At 46.4% G+C, this 20,408-nt stretch overlaps 1 protein-coding gene across 3 annotated transcripts in view; it reads right to left on the reverse strand.

The window, feature by feature from the left end:
• The window catches only part of DPF3 (double PHD fingers 3), a 303,761-nt gene that overhangs the window by 241,213 nt on the left and 42,140 nt on the right, over window positions 1-20,408 (reverse strand). Inside the window, exon 1 of one of the 3 annotated variants that reach the window (XM_060617358.3) lies at window positions 17,871-18,080. The exons of the other annotated variants lie outside the window; for them this stretch is intronic. The gene's annotated coding sequence lies outside the window, so the exon portion shown is untranslated. Of the gene's footprint in view, window positions 1-17,870; window positions 18,081-20,408 lie in introns of those variants that run through there. 3 annotated transcript variants of the gene reach the window in all.

Genomic DNA, 20,408 nt, shown 5'->3' on the forward strand with positions numbered 1-20,408 from the left:
CTGGTGGTATAAAGGAACTGAACTATGCAGAGCCCTCCCTGTGGGCAAGGATAGCCTGACATGGGGACAGACTGCAGCTGGAAAGTCAATTGGGAAGCTCCTGCCTGTGTCCTTATGAGCACTAATATTGCCTAGGTAAATGGAGGAGGAGACAGAGTCCAGAGACACTGCCAAGGTCAAGTTAACAGGACTCAGGGACAAAGTAGGGGTGAAGAGAGACAGGAGCCAAAGATGACTCTGAGATTTTTACTCAAATAATAGTGAACCCTGAGGAGAAGAAGCAGCTTTGGGGGAAGAAGAATTCACTTAGGATATAAGTTTGAAAGAGAATACCCAGGAGAAATGGAGTAGGCAATAAGATAGTCAGGAGGAAAGAAGATTGAATTGTGAGCACTGGCTGAAGCCATGGGAATTTACTCATTCTTTCTATTTTAAGCACCTTCCATGTCCCACGCACTTACTATATACTAGGCACCATGGATATTACAGTGGCCAAGACAGGCAAGGCCTGTGCTCTCACAGAACTTACATTCCAAGGGGAAAGGCACACTAAAGACAGGTGAACAAACAAATACGTAAAGATAATTTCTGATGGTTGCATGCACTATGAAAAACACATACCAGGGTAATACACCAGGGCAACTATTGCAGGGACAGCATTAAGTACAGTGCTCAGAGGAGGCCCCTCTGAAGAAGCGGCTTTTGCCACAAGGAGGCAGGGGGCAGGAATGACAAGGAAGTTCCTTGCTTCATGGCTTCGATTTTCTTAAAGAAGTCAGTGGTGAAATCATCTGTTCAGAGCGAGAGGATGGAGTGGGTTTTCAGGTAAATGGAAAACCCTGGAACAAGTGCCGAAGAGAAGAAATGAAAAAGGCTCAGAAAAGAGGTTATGATGGGGCACCGAGGACCTAGCTGAGGGCCGAAACCGTAAATGTGTAAGGGAGCCTATCGATGCAGAGCGTACGCATATTTTACAAATATTATATATCGATGAAGCTTTATGTCCCTGCAGCTATATTGAAACCAGCATTAAGGCCCTAGGAGTGATCTGGAATCTCTATCCCTACTTGGGGTGAGATGGGTTTGCCGGAGTGTTTATTTGATTTTAATTAAGTTTGATGGGCTGTGAGGGTTTTCATTACTTGCTTTGACCAGGCACATTCCCACCGCCGCCACCCCCCGCCCCCACCACCACAGACCCCAGTTGCTTTGGTCTGTGTTCCTGCCACGGCCTCTCCACTCAAGCCATCCTGCAAATTAATCACCCTCAACGTCCATCCTGCCATACCTTAAATAACTCCCCAGCACCTACAGGATCAGCGCCAAAGTTTTCACACTGATATTTATACCAGGTGCTTCACTGCCTGTCCAGCCTTCTCTCTCCCAGCTACCCAGCCATGTACACTGTGCCTTTTTGAACCCCTACCTGCTTTGCATGGACAGACCCAGGTTTGTGCCTCGGAGTCTTAGGCAAGTTGCTTAAAGTCTTTAGAGTTTTCTCCTCTATAAACTAGTTAACATTATCTGCTTCCCGGGAGGATTAAATGAATTAATGTGCGTGCACCACACAGCACAAGACTGCTGAGCAGAGTGTAGGTGTTCAAAGATGGTTGCTGGAACTAGTGTAATTATTACTTTAAAAGGCTGCTTTGTAATGATGCGGTTATTGTAGCAGCTAGCTCACGGCCACATACACAGAAGACACTGGGTCCGCGGCCCTTGGCATGGTTACCGTGTTCTCCTTTGGACCTCGTCTCTCGGTTTCCGGGGCGCTCTTCTTTAGGCTTATCTTAAAAGTTAACTTGCATCTCAGAGTCTTAGAGTCTTCAACTTATATTAATATTCAACATAGGTCTCCTCCCTCACCTAGACAGGAAGTTCCTGAAGAACAGAAATTGTTCTGCTTTTCAGTATCCTCTTCAGCGTGAAGCACAGAGCCTTCCACTTCGGGAGGTGCTAAATAGTTCTTGGTTGATGTGCCATGCTAAGAGGTTGATTCCCCTCTTAAAGGGAAGGCTTCTCTCTCCTCAGCTCCCTAGATTCCGCCCACCCATCAAGGCCTCCTTCAGCCTCGCCTCCTCCATGAAGCTGCCCAATGAAACTGATTTCTTCCTTCTCTTCTACCTTCCTTCCCCATGGTTCCCACTATCTTGTCATACTTTGCGTTAGAGCTTCTAGACTTTTAGCGAAGGCAAAGCCAAGGGAGAATGCACACACAGTCCCCTCACTTCCTCCAGTACTCATTTTACAGGTATATTCTTTTCTCGCTAGACCAGGAGAACTCCAGGCTACACTAAGGGTCTTTTTCACAAGGAGGAAGCCAAGGTTTGAGGTAGCCAAATACTGGTATTTCAACCATCAGGACTCTGGACAGCTTTTCATAGGGGTTCTGTCTCCCGTGGCTTCATGCCGGAAAACATCAGGGTGAAAACAAAAATAAACACTAGAGTACAATGAGCTACCACCTCAGGCCTGTTAGAATGGCTAGGTATCAAAATAAGTGTTGGCGAGGAGGTGGAGAAAAGGGAACCCATGTGCACTGTTGGTGGGAATGTAAATTGGTGCAGCCACTGTGGAAAACAGAGTAGAGGTTTCTGAGAAAATTTTAAATAGAACTACCCTAGGGGTACCTGGGTGGCTCAGTTGGTTGAGTGGTCCCACTCTTGATTTCGGCTCAGGTCGTGATCTCAGTTTGTGGGACGGAGCCCTGCATTGGGCTCTGGGTCGTGTGGAGCCTGCTTGGGATTCTCTCTCTCCCTCTCTCTCTCTCTCTCTCTCTCTCTCAAATAAATAAACTTAAATATATATATATATATATATATATATATATATATATATTTATACACACACACACATATATATGTGTATATATATATAATTATATATTTTTATATATAACATATATATAAATATATATTTATATATTATATTTTTTTATATATTTATAAATAAAATAAATAAATAAATATATTTTATATATTTATATATACTTACATATTTTTATATATATAATATATATATATGAAAAAATAGAACTACTCTATGGTCCAGCAATGCCACTTCTGGGTATTTATCCAAAGCAAATGAAAACACTAACTGCACGCTCCCATCCACTGCAGCATTATTTACAATAGCCAAAACATGGAAACAACATAAGTGTTTATCAATGGATGAATGGATAACAAAAATGTGGTCTGTATATACACACACAAAGGAGTATTACTCCTCCATAAAAAAGAAGGAAATCCTGACATTTGCCACATGGATGGACCTCAAGGGCATTATGCTAAATGAAGTAAGTCAGACTGAGAAAGACAAATACTGTATGATCTCACTTATACGTGGAATGAGAGAACAGATTGGTGGTTGCCAGAGGCAGAGGGTAGTGGAGGGTAATAGGTGAAGGTGTCCAAAAGGTACAAACTTCTAGTTATAAATAAGTCCTGGTGATAGAAGGTATAGCATGGTGACTGTAGTTAATAATGGTGTATTTGCAAGTTACTAAGAGAGTAGATTTTAAAAGTTCTCATCACAAGAAAAAAAATTTTTTAAGTATGTGTGGTGATGTCAGACTTATTTCGGTGATCATTTTGCAATACATATAAATATCGAATCACTATGTTATAGTGAAATTATTATATACATAATTAATTATATATTAATTAATATATTGAAATTAATACAACGTTATAGGCTAAATATATCTAAATTTGAAAAAAATTTTTTAAATAAATGAGGAAAAAAAAACTTATTTTAAGGGAGGCAGGTATAAGGGAAGAAGGGCTGGAGGACCTCGGTTTCAAGCCCAGTTCTGTGCTTTTCCTAGCTGTGTGAGGCCTGACCACTATCCCAGACCTTGCCAGGCCTCTGCCACCATGTCTCGACAGTAAGGGAGACCACCAGTGATCTCCAAGGTATTTCCTAGGTCTGCAGTTGCAAGCTCTAGCCTTGCCTATGAGCTGTACTGTTAGAGACAAATTGAGTCAAAAGAACTTTCTCCCTCTCTGGTCATTAGCTGCTAGGGGTACTCTACAATCTTGTCTGATCCTTCAGCCCATTCTCTTATCAGGCATTTCATTCAATGTTTATTTTTTGAGAGAGAGAGAGAGAGAGAAGCAGGAGAGGGGCAGAGAGAGAGAGGGGAGACACAGACTCTGAAGCAGGCTCCAGGCTCTGAGCTGTCAGCACAGAACCCAATGCGGGCCTCGAACTCATGAACTGTGAGATCGTGACCTGAGCCAAAGTCAACACTCAACTGACTGAGCCACCCAGGCTCCGTCAGGCATTTCATTCAATGGACATAAAAATGAGAACGTCACAGGGCAAAGCCTGACTGAACCATTGAAAAGATGCCCACTCCCTGTCCGTGTTACGACTGTTGAACTTGGGTGATGGATTTATGGAGGTTCTTTACACTATTCTGTTTACTTTCATATAGGTTTGCTATCTTCCATACTAAAAAGCTAAAATAATTTAAACCCACCTAATTCCACCCTTTCATGTACTAACTAGATACTCACTTTCTAGATGGATCTCATGAACCACCTCCTCCCCCCAAAAAGATACCGAATCTTTTTTTTTTTAAAGGAACTACATCTGGAAATTATAAGGATTCACCGCACCTTGTAAACAGAGGCATGAGGGCCTGGGTGGCTCAGTCGCTAAGCATCTGACTTCGGCCCAGGTCATGATCTCATGGTCTGTGAGTTCGAGCCCCGCTCTGGGTGAGCACAAGCCCCACTTCGGGTTAGCCCCCTTTTCTCTTTCTCTCCCTCTCTCTCTCTCCCCCATCTCTCTCTTTCCCTCCAGGGATTCTCTCTCTCTCTCTCTCTCTCTCTCTCTCTCTGCCCCTTGCTCACTTGCACCCACTCTCTCTGTCTCTCAAAAAACAAACACAACAAAACAAAACAAAACAGAGGCGTGAAGAAACAAAGGCAGAGTGCGATGTTTGGGGGCAGCCGTGCAGCGCTGAGCCTCCTGCAGGCACCAGCTCCGTCACTTTGTAACCGCATCAGCTAGGAAAGGACGGCTACCAGATCCTTGTCTGCTGGAGTGCATTGTTGCCAGGCCTAAAGAAGACCATCTGTGCCTCCAAAGCACTTGGTCCACATGTAACCCCCCCCCACATACACAGTTAAAGCATCATTACGTTTGTTGTTGCAGGTGCAGGGCTACAAGAACAGTGGTTCTCAAGCTTTAGGAGGCATAAGAGAGTGCACAGCCTTACCACCGAGATTCTGGTTTGGTGGGTCTAAGAGGAGGCCCAGAAGTCTGCCGCCTCATCAGTCACACAGGTGTGTAGATAGTCTCGTGTAGATAGTCCACACCTCGAGAGGCCCAAAGGAACAGTCTGGAAGAAGCAGCAGGGACAGCAGAGGGGACCAAAGTGCTGCAGATGCTGCTTGGGAAGAAAATCAATCTCTCCAGAGAATCAAAAACATCCAGGGTAGGGAATGGGGTGTCAGTGTCTTTAAACTACCAAATGGGACTGGGAATGATACGAAGGAGGAAAGCAGTTAAAGGGGAAACTCCATTGTCCCCGCCTTTTCCGGCTCATGCCCTGTTCTTCATGTACATGCTCATATCTTATTTTTATTTTCTAAATTTTGCCCAGAAAAGTCTCCTCAGAACTCACCTGTCCCGTCCTTCCCAGGGCATCATGCTAAACCTCCCTGTATTTCCAGGGGGAAATTTTTAGAACGTGAACTGGATCAAGCCACTTCCTAACTTAAAACTTCTGTAACTGCTCACTGCTCATAGGGAAAAATACACATCTCTAAAATTCCCATCAAGTCCTTTGTGTTCTGGCCCCTCCTGAATTCTTACCATACCATGAGCTGTATTTTCTCTCCTTCTCTGGCTCTCCAGGCACAACAGCCTTCCCTGCTCCTTCTAATGTGCCACAGGACCTTTGTGTGTGCCATTTCTCTGCCTGGGATAAAATGTTGCCTCTTCAAGGAAACTTACCCTCAATACACTAGACCAGAACAGTGTTCCCTTCTATACTCTCCTCCGTTCTCCTGGCTTTACAACAAAACATAGATCCAAATTTTATTTATATATGTATATGATTAGTGCCCATCTCCCCAACTGGACTATAAGCTTTGTAAAGATAGGGTCCGTATCGGATATGCATGTCATTGTATATCCAGTGCCATAATAAGTACAAGTATAAGTACATTATACTTGTTCTACTACCATAAGAAAAATGCCAAGTGCACTGTGCTCTGGAGAGACTTGTGAATAACACAGAGAAACAAGGCATAAGCTGGAGGGGTGCCTGGGTGGCTCAGTCAGTTAGGCAACCAACTTGATTTCAGTTCAGGTCATGATCTCACGGTTTGTGAGATCAATCCTTCCATCTGGCTCTGCACAGACAGCACAGAGCCTGACTGGGATTCTCTCTCCCTCTCTCTCAAAATAAATAAATAAACATTAAAAAAAAAAAAAAAAAAAAAAGATACAAGCTGGAGACTTTGTGACGTAAATGACAGGCCAGAGTGAAATGGTGCACTTTCTCCTGGACGTGGGTAACTGAGAATCTTCTCCATTATCACAAGAACAGTGGTCACCAGACACAAGATCTCAGGCTCTCTTAAAAAAAAAAAAAAAAAAAAAAAAAAAAAAGCATCTGTCCAGGACTGTCCCCAGAGGATGATGAGAATGTGACTTACCCCTCAGGGAACGTGGGGGCTGGAAAAGAGGCCAGAAATGACTGAGGACCAACCTTCTCAGTGCCCTTCCTGTCATCTCCCTGGAAATGTATCTTTGTCCCTCAGTAGCAGGACTCAGAGAGAGCAGGGAGGAGAAGGTCACAGACAGAAACGATCTTCCTCCCTCCTATCTGGAGCCACAGAAACAGGCAAGCTCAGGTTATCTTTGTGCACGCTTCTTTTCCCCAGAGAAGAGTGGGGGGCGGGGGGAGGTAGGGCAGGCGGGAAGATTTAGAACAGTCAATTCAGAAAACAGGGTGGTTTTCTGCTGGGTCATCAGACCCAGCCCATTCAAGGGCTGCAAAATGAGCTGAAGTTTAGGTTCTCACTAGGCTACTGAGTCCCATCAATTACACCACGTGGAAAAAACTTTGGACAGTTAAAAATAACATAGGGGTCTGGTGTTTGGAAGATCTGGAGTGTGGAATGCCAGCTTGTCAAGTACAGAGTGCTGCCTACCAAAAGCGTGTGCTAGGAACATGCATACATGCACCCACTGGGATGGAAGGGCCACAGAAGCGAAAGGCGCCCACCCCGGCAAGAGTGCACAGGCCAACTCTTAACGCCACCCACTTTGGTCCGAAGGACTTCCAAGCCCTCTTCCAGCTGTGGAAGGGGTGGAGCTCACCCAGGAAGGAAGCACCTTCCTCCCCCTTGGAGGAGGCAGAAGAGGCTGGAAACCAGGAGTTCAGTCACCAGTCACGTCAGAGTCAGTTCACCCCTGTGTGTTGTTCTGCAGCATCTGGGACATTCTTTTTCTTTCTCAGAAGGACCCAATAGCAGTACTGAGTAAGTAGCATGCAATAATCCGAACTCCTGGGCAAGACATCCTATAGATAAACCTGTCTCGAAGTCTCCTAGCACATTTCTTCTAATAGTAAAAAATAATAATCATAATGCCATAGAGTTCTAGAACTTCTTTGTTCTAAGGAAATCAGAGGCTCTCTTACTTATTATCTCATTTTCCTTAAGATGTCAATGTGGGGAGAAAAAATCAGCTAGTACATCTTTCCATTTTATGGATAGGAAAACAGGGTCCCTGCAGGGACGCCTGGGTGGCTGAATCGGTTAAGCGTCTGACTTCGGCTCAGGTCACGATCTCACAGCTCATGGGTTTGAGCCCCGTGTCGGGCTCTGTGCTGACAGCTCAGAGCCTGAAGCCTGCTTCGGATTCTCTGTCTCCCTCTCTCTGGTCACGCTCTGTCTCTCTCTCTCTCTCAAAAATAAATAAACATTTTTAAAAAATTTTTTTAAAGAAAAACAGGGTCCCTGTGAACATCCAGTTAGAAGGTAAATATGTGCCAACTCTTCTCCTTCTTTTTTTTTTAATGTTTATTTATTTACTTTTGAGAGAGAGAGAAATAGAGTGTGAGCAGGAGAGGGGCAGAGAGAGAGTGAGACAGAATCTGAAGCAGGCTCCAGGCTCCGAGCTGTCAGCACAGAGCCCGATGCGGGGCTCGAACCCACGGACCATGAGATCATGACCTGAGCCGAAGTCGGACACTTAACTGACTGAGCCACCCAGGCGCCCCTGTGCCAACTCTCCTAAGCACTTGACATATATTAACTTATTCAATTCTTCCAACAACCCTCTGAAGACAGAAACTATCATTCCTACTTTACAGATGAGGAAACCGAGGCACAGAGGGGTTAGGAATCCTGCCTGCGGGTCTTGGATTTGAACCCCGACTCTCTAGCCCCAGCGCCTGCATTTAAGGTATAGGCCACATAGCCCCTGCTTGTCATACTGCTTCTCCCTGGGACAGAGTGTGTGAGCTGTCAGAGCCCAAGGCTCTAAGGAACCTTGAGGACCGGGCTTGATGCCCCGCCTCCCCCTGAAAGCTAGCTCCCTGGGCCCCAGGCCTTCCTGCAGGGGGGAGTAGGCAACATGTAGGTGGGCACTTGAATGGGTAACAGGGGTGCCCGTGTGCCTGGGTGGCCATGGGGAAGCACCATCTACAGAACAAACTCCCTCAGTCCTCCCAGAAGGAAACACTGTCTTAGAGACCTGCAGTCTCCCTCCCCCGATTTGAACCACTAAACGAATCCTCGAGGCACGGGGCTTTGACTGCGCTACGAGGGTCAGCATTTATGTTTTCCTCCCTCGACTGGATTTGTATATTGTATTTATACCATTTATGGGTTATTGTTGTTGTTTTGAAAGAAAGGGCATGGTGATTGAAGGATACAAAGGGGGAGAGAGTTTTAGATCTACCACTTGGACAGGCTTCCCCCTACAGTCCTGCCCTACTAAGCAAATCTGCCCACGAGTGGGCCAGGGCAGTCCTATGCCTGACAAAATAGGGGGCTCACACCAGTGAAGGCCCCTCAGTGTGTCCTCGGCACCCCACCCCTCGGGGAAGTACCCTGAAAAGGACCCAGAACGTATTACCAAGGAAACCAAGAAGGAGGATTCAGTTCAACTTTAGCCAGGGGGCCCCTGGAGGTGGGCGATGCTTCCTGCTGAGGGACTCAGGAGGACAACGCAGCCTCCCCCTGGAGGCCCCCTTGGCCTCCAAAGTTTCCAAGTACTTCCCAAGAATTGGCTGCCAAAATGGGACTCCACTCAGAACAACGTGGCCCCGGGCGAGTTCCCATTTTTACCTTCTGTTCAGGGACCACCTTCCCCCTCCCAACCAGCCAAACAGACCCACTTGCTACCCTCCACACACGCCTGCCCACCTGGCCTTTCTTCCCGGAGAGAGGAAGGGGATTCTCTAAGGAATTACTCAAACACTTCCCGGATCTCCGTTCACTTTCCTTTCGTGCCTGTCTTTCTCCACCTCACCCTCCGCTGCTCCTCTGAGCCTGACCAGATCCACTGTCCTTCCATACTCAGCTCAAAGCCACCTCCTCCCTGAAACCTTCTCTGACACCCCAACCACAGGACGCTCTTTCTCTTTTCTGATTTCACAGACCCCTCAGGGGCTGGACCGCTCATTTAGTGCAGAGTAACCTCACACCCCGTGTTTCTTCTCACCCGGTTTGCTGTGTGCAAGCTTTGACCTTTTCCTCCTTCCCCCTGCCCGCTCCCACATTCACGAGACTGAGTGTGCCCTCCTGGTGACAGAGCAAAAACTCTTCCCTTCTTTTTATGCCCCTTCAGTGCTTTTTGATCAAGGTGCAATGCAGAAGGAGAGGAAAAAGATGTCAACAGGGCAAGGACGAGGGAGACAAGAGGTCAGAAGGAAGCCTGGGCTGGAGATGCAAACCTTGATATTAGGCGTTGCGTGGATTATTCCTCTCTTTGGGGCTCAGAGAACGCTGGGGAGGCTGAGGTCTGAGTCAAGAAATGAAATAAGAAGTAGAAAGCCAAAGGAAAATAAAAGGGTAACCAGTTGGCTTTTCTTTCCTGGGGATTTCAAAAGCTACAATACAGCCTGGAGGAGAGATGCCAGGAAGTGGCCCGAGTCTGCCCGATCTGGGTCTTGGAGAAAGGTGGGGACATTTCAGGGCTTTTATATTGTCCAGACCAGTTCATCTGGGTTGAAAAGGAGACAGAAACTCCAGGCAACACTGGGCAATAATAAAGATTGTTGCATCAGTCAGAGCACCTTTTGTTCTGTATTTCTCAGGAAACTGAACCCATTCCAGGCAGGTATTGGGTACTGGGGGGCAAATGATTGCCAGAAGAAGGACCCACACTGTTGGGTCCTCTCCGTTTGGCAGGTCACCAAATAATAGAGGAAGAATGCCTACTGCTCAAAGGGTAGCAAGAGCTAGCTCGGTCTCGGAAGGTTCAGCCCCACGACCCAGCCAGGCTCCATCCCTCCTCTGATGCTGACTGGGATCTAGGGCCCTGGGATGGCAAACAATGCCCCCTGGTGTGCTTTGGACCAGGGAACTATGGGAACTTGCCCAATTTCACAGAACTCGATAGATTAGTGTTCATCTCAGCTACCCTGTGCATAACTGACCTAAAACTGAATGATCCAAACCTGTTCCCCATCCCCCAGAGATGTGTGTAATTAGATAAAATGAGGACAGAATATGTATAAGTATCTGTTATACTGGGATGGCTGCCCAGAAAGGAAATGAGCACCCGCAACCTGACGGCCCCGGGTGTGCCCTCTGTACTGTAGGGCCGCACACCGGGACCGAGGGACAGTTACTTTGAGAGTAAGTGCCAGTGCAGTATGACCTTTCCGAGTTGACAAACACTTTTGTACAACTCTGCTCCTGCAACCTATATTTTGTGCACCATCAGCATTTTCTCCTGCTCTCTGCATTGAGGGATGTCTAATGGATCAGAATCGGAATGAAAACGTGACTCGAGTAGCCCATCACCACCTCTGACCTTCACCTTACTCCTGACCCAGAACCAGCCCTCTCCCGGGTGATACTTTCTTCCAAATAGCCCCAACAATGAATGATTTGAAGCATGGAGGATATAATGATTTGAAGCAATAAGAGGGTATACAAAAGTTACAGTGATATTTTTCTCTCTCTCGGTATGAAAAATGAAGTCCCCCCGCACGATCCCCAGGACATCATTTTTTTTTTTTTGTCTCACTGTCAAGAGAATCTATCTGCATTGAACACAGTTGGGGCAATGAGTCATAGGGAAAGTTATATCTATGTCGTGGTTGGTACTATGAAAGTACACAAAAGGCATTGTCTCAAAGGATATATATCTGAAAACAGTGACTGAGCCATAGCTGTCTCCAGAACTCAATAGGACAGGTCCCGGCGTTGGGTTAAACCATTATAGCACTCTCGCCATCTGCTCTCTATCTTAAAAACTCATGAAAAGTCCTCAGGTATAAATAAGGCTAAAGGAAATCCCATACGTAGCTGAACACATAGTAGACACCCAAGAAAAATGTGGCTGAGTTATCAGTGGCAATTCACCAGCCCTGGGTTACTTAGTCCCTGAAGGAGAGAGAGCAAAGTAAAAAGACTTGTCTTTACTTCCCAAGACCAAAGAGGGTCTTAGAGCCACAAAAATGAAGCGGTAAAGAAACAAGAGGCTAGAATAAATGACACTGACATTTGTCATGGCCGTACATTCCACACTCAAGCGAGGCCAAGCTTGTGCCTGTTTCCCAACTCCTGAAACTGAAGAATTTGGGGAAAGGAATTCTGCTGCCTCTTCCAAATGCCTGCAGTCGAGGGAGAGAATGAGAAACACATCAACTCTGAAGGGCCGGAAGTGAATTAGGGAGGAAGAACACTATGTCTGCTTGCAGGTTTCATTTACTTCGTTATTCCACACATATTTATTAAATGCCTGCTCTGCTAGATCCTCGGATGAGAAAGGTACAAGCAACCACCATCCCAGCCTTCCAGGGCCTTATTCCAACTAACGAGAGTCAAGAATTTCCACGGCCATGAAAGAAGAGTGTGCGTGGGACGATGGGGCTGAGGCAGGTGTGGTCAATTCTACCTGAGGGATCGCAAGGACTTCACTGGAGAGAGCGGGGGGGCCTCCGAAGTACCCCGGGGTTCAGCAGGCAGGTGTTCATGGAGTGCACATGGGGCAAGGTGGGGCTGGAGGAGCCACAGCAGTTCAGCGAGACTGTAGGGGAGTCTGAGGGGCACCATCTCTCCGAGGGGGATACAGAACCCACATCAGAACTCACAAGTTCACCCTCACTCCACATTCTGAGGTCCCTAACCTGGAGCCCATGGGCGTCTGGGGCATCCACTGATGGGCTCCTCAAAATCTGTGGACCCAACTGTGGACCAAAATCTGTGAACACAGATGTTCACGCCTACATGCATTTTTTTCTGGGAAAAGACAATCCACAACTTTCATAGGATTCAGAAGGGTCTTTGGTCACCAAGGAAAGGTGAAGAAGCACATTGAGAAGCCTGAACACCACACCGCGGTGTAGAAGCCACTGTTTGCTGTGTCTGCATCCCACATGTAGTTTAGTAATCTGACGTCATGGTTTTCAGAACGAGCAGAGCTAAAAGGATGAGGGCAAGGAGATGGGAAGAAATCACAATTTTCATCACCAAAACAAATATCTGTGTACTGACTGTGTGCCAGGCACTGGCTAGATTTTAAAAACCATTACCTCTTTCCATAAAGACATGTGGAAATATGTCTTCTCAACCTCCTATTCCTGAAGCCAGGATTACAAAGCCAGGTCCCTAAATGAGAATACAAGTCACCTAGGGCAGTTTACTGCAATCCCCAGATCAGGCTCAAACTTTAGTTGGAAGTTGCCTAGCAACAGGTGACCCTGAAGACACATCGCCAAACCGAGATGCCAAAAAGGCATTTGTGCGGACAAGCTGGTTCTGAAAAAGAGCCCCCATGCAAGTCTGTCCGCCAGGTCTCTCTGGGACTGCTGGGGGAAGGTGTAGACCTTGCAGCCAAAAGGAGGCTGGAAGGCAGAGCGGGGAAGGTGCGCAAACGGGCGGTGCGTTTTCCCACATTGGGAAGTGGGCACAAGAACACGGAACTGAGGGGTGAGGGAGAAGGCGGCCTGAGTAGAGAAGGCAATTGGCGCCCCTGAACGTCCTCTTTCAGACCAGACCTGCTCTTCCTCTTCCCAGCCGTACCTACAGACACAGAAAGTGGCACAAGATCTGACTCGCACCTATATCCAGCACTGCCCTAAAGTCATCACCAGACCTCCGACTACAGCTAACTGGGGACCCCAGGAAGCAGTTTTTATCCAACTCTCCAAGGCAGCTCCCTCCCTTACAGAGATAGCAAGCATGAAAGAGCCAAGGAGATCTTACTTTCTCAAATTCGGATTTGTTTTCTTTTTAATGGGAAGCTCAGAAATTCCTGCAGCTGATTCAGGTGAGCCTGGGATTCCTAAGACAAAGGTTCTCACCCAAACCATCACACAGGCCAACAACGCCCGCACCTCTCCCCCGTGCAGGTGTAGAAAGCTCGGGAAGACGGGGCCTTCTTCAGAACCCGTCGTCGTCTCTCCTCCAGAAAGGTCTTGGGGGCTGTGGGAAGGGGCAAATAAATCCATCAGTCTGGAAGAGATTCGGGGAAGAACAAATGCGGAAGTCAAACAACAACAAATAAAGCGGATATAAATCCAGATAAAATATTAAAATCATTAAAGGGCTGCTGCTCCCTGAAGATTGGGAAAAATGAAGAGAGTTAATTAAAAGCAATCTCCATGCACTGCTGAGCCAGCCGGCCCTGATAAATCAACAGCTGGGGCTGCTGTGGAGGGCAGTCAAGGGGCTTGGGGGGTGGGGGGCTACCCGGGAGGGGGACTGCTGCAGAAACAGCAGTGACGTCAAATTGAACACAGCAACTTAAGTTTCCTGTCTATTAAATATTTTATGGCCACTGAATAAACTTGTTCTTCGATGGGGAGAATACGATCAGTGAACCAAGAGGGAGGAAGATAGGGATGAAGAGGTATTGCTTGTTTGATTCAAAACCTACTTGGAACTGTGATGTCAGCATCTCTGATCTTGCCCCAAATGCAGAGGCTTTTGCTTTTTGTTCTCTACCTGATCTGCACAGGTAGATGCGTCTTCTCAAATCTCTCTACAAAAACCCTGGGTGATGTTTGTTTAGGGGACTGAGGGAGGTGGTGCAAAGTCAGAGAAAGGAATAGAGAGAGGAGAGATAGAAAAGACCTTGCTGACTTTTAGTACCAAAAAAGAAGAAAAGGAGGAGGAGGAGGAGGAGGAGGAGGAGGAGGAGGAGGAGGAGAAAAAAAGACTCTTAGCACAAAATTAAAATGTCAACAAAAATGGTGAGAACTTTCTTTTTTCTTGCTTGCTTTCTCCCCCCCCCTCTTTCTTTCTCTACTTCCTTCCTTCCCCCTTTTTTCTGCAGCCCGATAAAGTTTTTGTTCTTCATTTAAAACCAAAAACAGCTCAGAATTTTTGGGCTCAATCTAAGTAAAAAACCAGCAATTTTCAAAGTGTTACAAGAACTGCCCTTCTCTATTCTAAGGGAACACTCCAGCTCTTCCTTGATGGAAATATAATCAAGAGAAATGATTGGGGAAAAGTGTTTTTTCTCCTCCATAGAATTGGGATTGGAAGGGGAGTGTGTGCATGGGGAAACATAAGGAATTATGCATTTGGATATGCATTTTAATTAGGTGGACAGAAGCAGCCGCCTGTTAATTTTTCTTGCTTGTTTCCACTTAGCATTCATCACAGGCAGAACCACCATAGAGCGCTCCCACGATAATAGATGGTTCTGCATTGGCTAAGTCCTCAGGGAAAATAATTAGCAGGAGAGAATATATTCTCTCCACTCCCACTACCCCATCCACCCTGCCCTCCCCCATCCCAGCACCACATTGCCTCCCGCCCCACCCCCCCACTGGACAGTGGTTTCCCTAGGAGAAGCCTAGGGGAGCAGTCAGCCTCCTGGCTCACAGGCACTTAACTTTGTCCTGCCAAAGAACCACAGCCTGGAAGGAGAAACAGACTGGAGGCCTTCCTTGGAGTGAAGGCTCCTAGATGCAGGGAGGGGGGCTATCTGCTGCTTAGTTAGTTCTGAGGGACAGCCTGGCAGTCAGTGCTGGCCAGCACAGGATGAAGAAAGCCCCAAAGAGGGTGAGACAGTTCTCACTGAGCTCAACTGGCAGCAAGCAAAGACAAGTAAAGAGTTGTTATTTGAGGATAATGGAAGTCCAGATGACGTTTTTCACTTAATTTGCTTTTATAAAGTAAAGGAATGTTGTAGGGTTGCAGCAAGCTTGTATCTGAAGGCTGGCAATCAAGATGGAAGTCTCTTGAGTTTTGAGCCCCGCCGTGATGCGCTCCATAGTCTACTTTTGTATACAGAATCAATTCGGGCAGCTGATCTCCTGTGTCAACAGCACAACCTCCTCGATGCCCAGCAGATAGAAGCTCCAGCCCCTCCACCACTGCTCCTCTCTTCCCAGAGTCGTCTTAATAGAAGGGGGAATCAGAGACGGCAAGATGACCAATGCCAAAGTTCCAGGAAAGCACTCTCCTCTGTCCTCTGAGCTTCTGTTTCCTCTGATTTTGCAGGTGGACTCAGTTCAGGGCTGACAACGGGGAAATGAAAGGAGGGCTTCCCCTGAGCTCATATTCTCACCTATTTCAAACCCAGACAATGGGAAAAATCCCAATGAGATCCTAGGGCTATTTACACACAGCTGGATGAGTGAGGCTTTGCATTTCCTGAGAAACAATGATTAGGCTTGATGTGTAATGCCATACTCATTTCATTTATTTTGGTTTTAATATACTAAAATAATGTTCAATATGTGAGGTATTGTTGACTCTGAGAAGGCCTCAGTCAGCTAATGGAAACTGTGTTCTCCCAGTAACACCTCCCATTTGCACTTTGCGCCTTTGGAAATGTTTTCACATCCATTATTTCATTCAGGCACCTTGGGGGCTAAGCAGAGCTGGGTGCAGGGGAAAGGAGGAGAAAGGAGACACAGGCTTTTCTCACTGAAGGAAATGATAGGTCTGATTTACTAACTTTTGCCTTTTAAGCTGCCCCATCCCCCTCGGCCCCCTGTTGCCAGGATGAAACCTCCATCCTGCCCAGGAAACAAACCAAACGTTCAGTCCAAGACTCACCAGGGAACTACAGCTCTTTGCCCCCACAAACCCAAACCCTGCCTGACACCCCACATGCCCTCAAGGGGGGGGTGGAGACAAGGGGACGGCGATCCTTGTGGCTGGGGATGAAAGAAGTGAGTCTTTGGGTTCTCAGAGGATTTAAGCACCCCCCCCAAAAAAAAATAATGCTATCTACAGGGGGGGCGAGGATAAGGAGGTTGAACTTCACGATACTATTAGCATTTGTCCCTAAGTTTATAAGGCGGGGGTTTACCATTTAGAAATGTAGTCCCTGAATTTTAAAGAGTCTAAAAATGAAGGGGCCTAGGCGTATCCCCAAGAGAATTGAAAGCAGGGATTCAGACAGCTACCTATACACCCACCTTCATATCAGCATTACTCATGATAGCTTAAAGATGGACATAACCTAAGGGTCCCTCACTGGATGAGTAGATAAACAAAATGTGGTATGTACCTACAATGGAATATTATTCGGCCATTAAAAGGAAGGAAATTCTGGCACAGGCTACAACATAGATGAACCTTGAGGACATTATGTTAAGTGAAATAAACCAGTCACAAAAGGACAAATATTGTATGATTCCACTTACATGAGGTGCTCAGAATAGGGAAATTCATAGAGACAGAAAGCAGAATGGTTGTTACCAGGGACGGGGGGGGGGGGGGGGGGGGGGGGGGGGGGAGGGGTGGAGGAGATGGGAGTTATTGTTTAATAGGTACACAGCTTCTGCTTGGGATGATGAAAAATTCTGGAGATGGTTAGTATCAATGGTTGCACAACATTATGAATTTACTTAATGCCACTGAATTGCACACTTTAAAACGGCTAGAATGGCACATTTACGAGTTACGAATGTTACATATACATGTTATGTATATTTGACCACAATTAGAAAAAAATTAAGGGGCTGCCTCTGTCTGCTGGAGGTCAGGGTGACCATTTTGGTTTTTCTTTCATTTTGCCTAAGAATCGCAATTTTGGCTTCTATGAATTCTCTGATGGGTTTTGCAACCCCCCTCTTCCTCATTTAGGCTTGGAGAAAATAATTGCCAAGGGAGTTTCCAATCAAAGGAAAGCCTGATAATAACACCCTCAGAGGAATCTGGGATATTCTGGAGGCATGTCACTGAAGGAGAGGCAGTGAATTCTAATTTAGACGCTGCTAATACCCACTTGGGTACAGCAGGCCTCTGTATATCTGCTAATCACCTCCATTCCCTCAGCAGTAACACGGGGTACGCTAGAGGAAGCTCAGTGAGACATCAGTACAGGTCCACTTCTTCAACTCTCTAATCCGACTGGTATCTGCAGCTGCCCAAATGGAAATGAAGTAAGCACTTTATTTCCATGTTAATTGGGATGGGTGTCATAGGGGAGGAGAGGACAGGTCCAGAGAGATTGTGGATAAATGAAATCCAGAGGAGAAAAATCTTTTGTTTGGTTTCCCCCTCTCCCTCCGCACATTTAAAGAAAAGAAAGGGGAAAAAAAGATTGATGTTCTCAGCAATTCCAGTCTTTTCCACCACCAAAAACTTGATCTGAGTACTTAATGAAGAGCAAAATAAGCCAATTAGTCTTCCCACTTCTCTCCCCTTTCTCCATCCTCTGGTCAGGGTGCTAAGGAGGGGAGAATCAGAAGAAAAGCCCACCTTCTAAATGGCCCATCACCTGGTCCTCAGCTTTAGGCCCTGAGAAGGGAGAGGAGTGCCATCCCAGTTAGAATCCCAAGTGGTAGCTCCATGTGGCAGGACTGGACCCGAGAAGATGAAACTAATGAAGAGTCTCCCAGTCTTAACAAATCCCCTTTAGAAACGCACTTTGAAAACAAGGAAGAATTGGAACTCTGGCCCCTAACTGTTCTCCCTGTCCTAACTGACCATAGTGAGAGCCACCAAGTTTTTAACTGAAAGGAATTTGGGCAATCAAGGTGCATCACCCTCATCTTAATGACAAGGGATTTGCAGTTCGGAGAAGTTCTGTGTCCAAGATTGAGTAGCAAGTTGGTGGTAAAACTGAGGCCAGAGCTCAAGGCGCTGGATTCCTCTCTCAAAGCTTTTTCTCTTCCGTTGCCCTGAAGTCCTCACAGCTACAAAGACCAGCCAGTGGTGAGAAATGAACGTGGAAAAGGAACAGAGTTTGAGACGCGGCCACACGGAGAACAGGTGGAAGGGAACTGCAAAACCTCTTCTGGTGGGCCTTCCAGTCACAATGAATACGAACAGCAGGTTTTCAAAGTGAATAACAGAAACGTGCTCATTTCACAGCAACCTGAGATGACCAGTCTCCGGATTCAGAGAAGGGAGAAGAGGGTGCAAAAGGGGGATTAGACATGTGTCATCATTGTTTCTCAGGCTCACAACCAAGGCAGGGGCGGGGAGGGAGGACTCACTGTGGGCTATTTGAACCCCATTATTAGGCACTCTGAGTCTAATCCCCTCGCCCCTCCCTGCTTCCAAACACGGCCCCTCTCAGCCCTCTCCAGGCTTCCCTCTTCCCTCGCCACCCCCCACACTACTCCTATTCACAAACGCGACCTAGAAATTCCCAACACAGTCTGCCCCTCTTTTCCCACCCACCCCCACCCAACACCTTCTAACCACTGCTTTTAAAACTCTGATGCAAATCACAGGCTTCAAAAACCTTCCTTGGGTGACAGTTTTACGATGCTAGCTCCATTCATCCATATGGTTTGACAGACTGTGAAACACTAGTAACCGGACCAATAAGAAAAACAAATTACAAAAACACCACAACACCTCATCTCTCCCCAGTCACTCACACAACTAAAGAAAACTTTGGAACTGGCAACAGATCATCATATCAGCCTCTCTCACTGTTAAACAATAGTCTTTTCAGAGTTCAGACCACACAGCAGTTTTATCCACTCACCTACTCCTTTCCCTTCCTGCCACCCCACCCCACCCCACCCCACCCCACCCCCAGGCCACTTTATCTTTCCTTGTTACATACCTGCATATTTGAAGATTATCTAAATCGAGGGTCATGCTTACATAGGCCCCAGCTGGAAAACGGTGGCTTCACAAAAACTATGTCAGTGGTTGTGGCATTTCTTGGCCAGGGGCTTGCCACATTTGGCTACGTTTCTGTCTTCTACTGACTTTCAGAACACTCAAAAACCACAAAAGTTACTTTGCTGAGGGTGGGACAATAAACAGACCTGGATTCTGGTGCCTTTTTATGACCCAGCCCCCACCACCACTATAATCAGCATGGCCTCTCTTTGAAAACAGAAACATCAGCCTCAGTTTCCTTTCTGTTGTTGGTGCAAAACAAAGCATGCTGACCGTAGCATTTTATGTTTTGCATTGATCTGAGCAGATGGCTCTGAAACAGCTTTAGACATTATGGTCTTTCTCAGATGCATCCAAATTCCAGCTACCTGCATGATTGCAAAAAGACAGAGGAAGCAGAGAAGTCTCCAATTAAGTGGCCTCTGAATCCCAACCTAAGGATCTAAGCAGCTCCCAACCTCCCAGCCATCTCTGGATGTCCCCAAGGTGGTCTGCAAGCCAGATAATTTTCAAAGGTTTACCCTGTGACAATGCCTCTACATGGGTTCTTGCAGAAATTAATATCCTTTATGGGTATCTCATCAAAACCAGACATTCTTCCTGATGAAAAATAATGTGCTAATAAAGTTTGGGGAATTCAGGGCTTTTTTTTTTTTTTTTTTTTTTTTTTGATGGGCAACCAGAAGCAGATGGAGAAGGTGGTTCTTAGGCATTTGTTGGCTTAAAATTATCTGAGGGTCCTTTTTCATAAGGGGCTAAAATAATGTCCATAAAAGGCTACAAGTTCACAAAGTCCCAACCTCCATATTCCCCACTTAGTACCTACCCACACACGTTGCCCCACTCCAACAGAAAGAGCTAAGAGGAGATTAGAACCAGGAATGCAACTCCCCCCACCCTCTCTTCTCTGATATCTAAACTGAGTGCCACAGCAAGAGTGAGGTCTGGCTTATAAGTGGCCACAATTACACAACTTTCACAGGCACTGAAACCACTTTAGATTAGAATACAGTGTATCCAGATCACAGGCTGTATAAAGAGATGAAGATTTGAAGTCCGTCTACACACATGACCTGCTGTTTGACCTTGGCTAAGTAAGTATGTATTTACTTCTCTCAGAATTGTGTCCTTAATAAAAAAACAGAAATATAAACA

Source organism: Panthera onca, chromosome B3 (genome assembly GCF_046562875.1).
Source record: "Panthera onca isolate mPanOnc1 chromosome B3, mPanOnc1 haplotype 2, whole genome shotgun sequence".
Classification (NCBI taxonomy): domain Eukaryota; kingdom Metazoa; phylum Chordata; class Mammalia; order Carnivora; family Felidae; genus Panthera; species Panthera onca.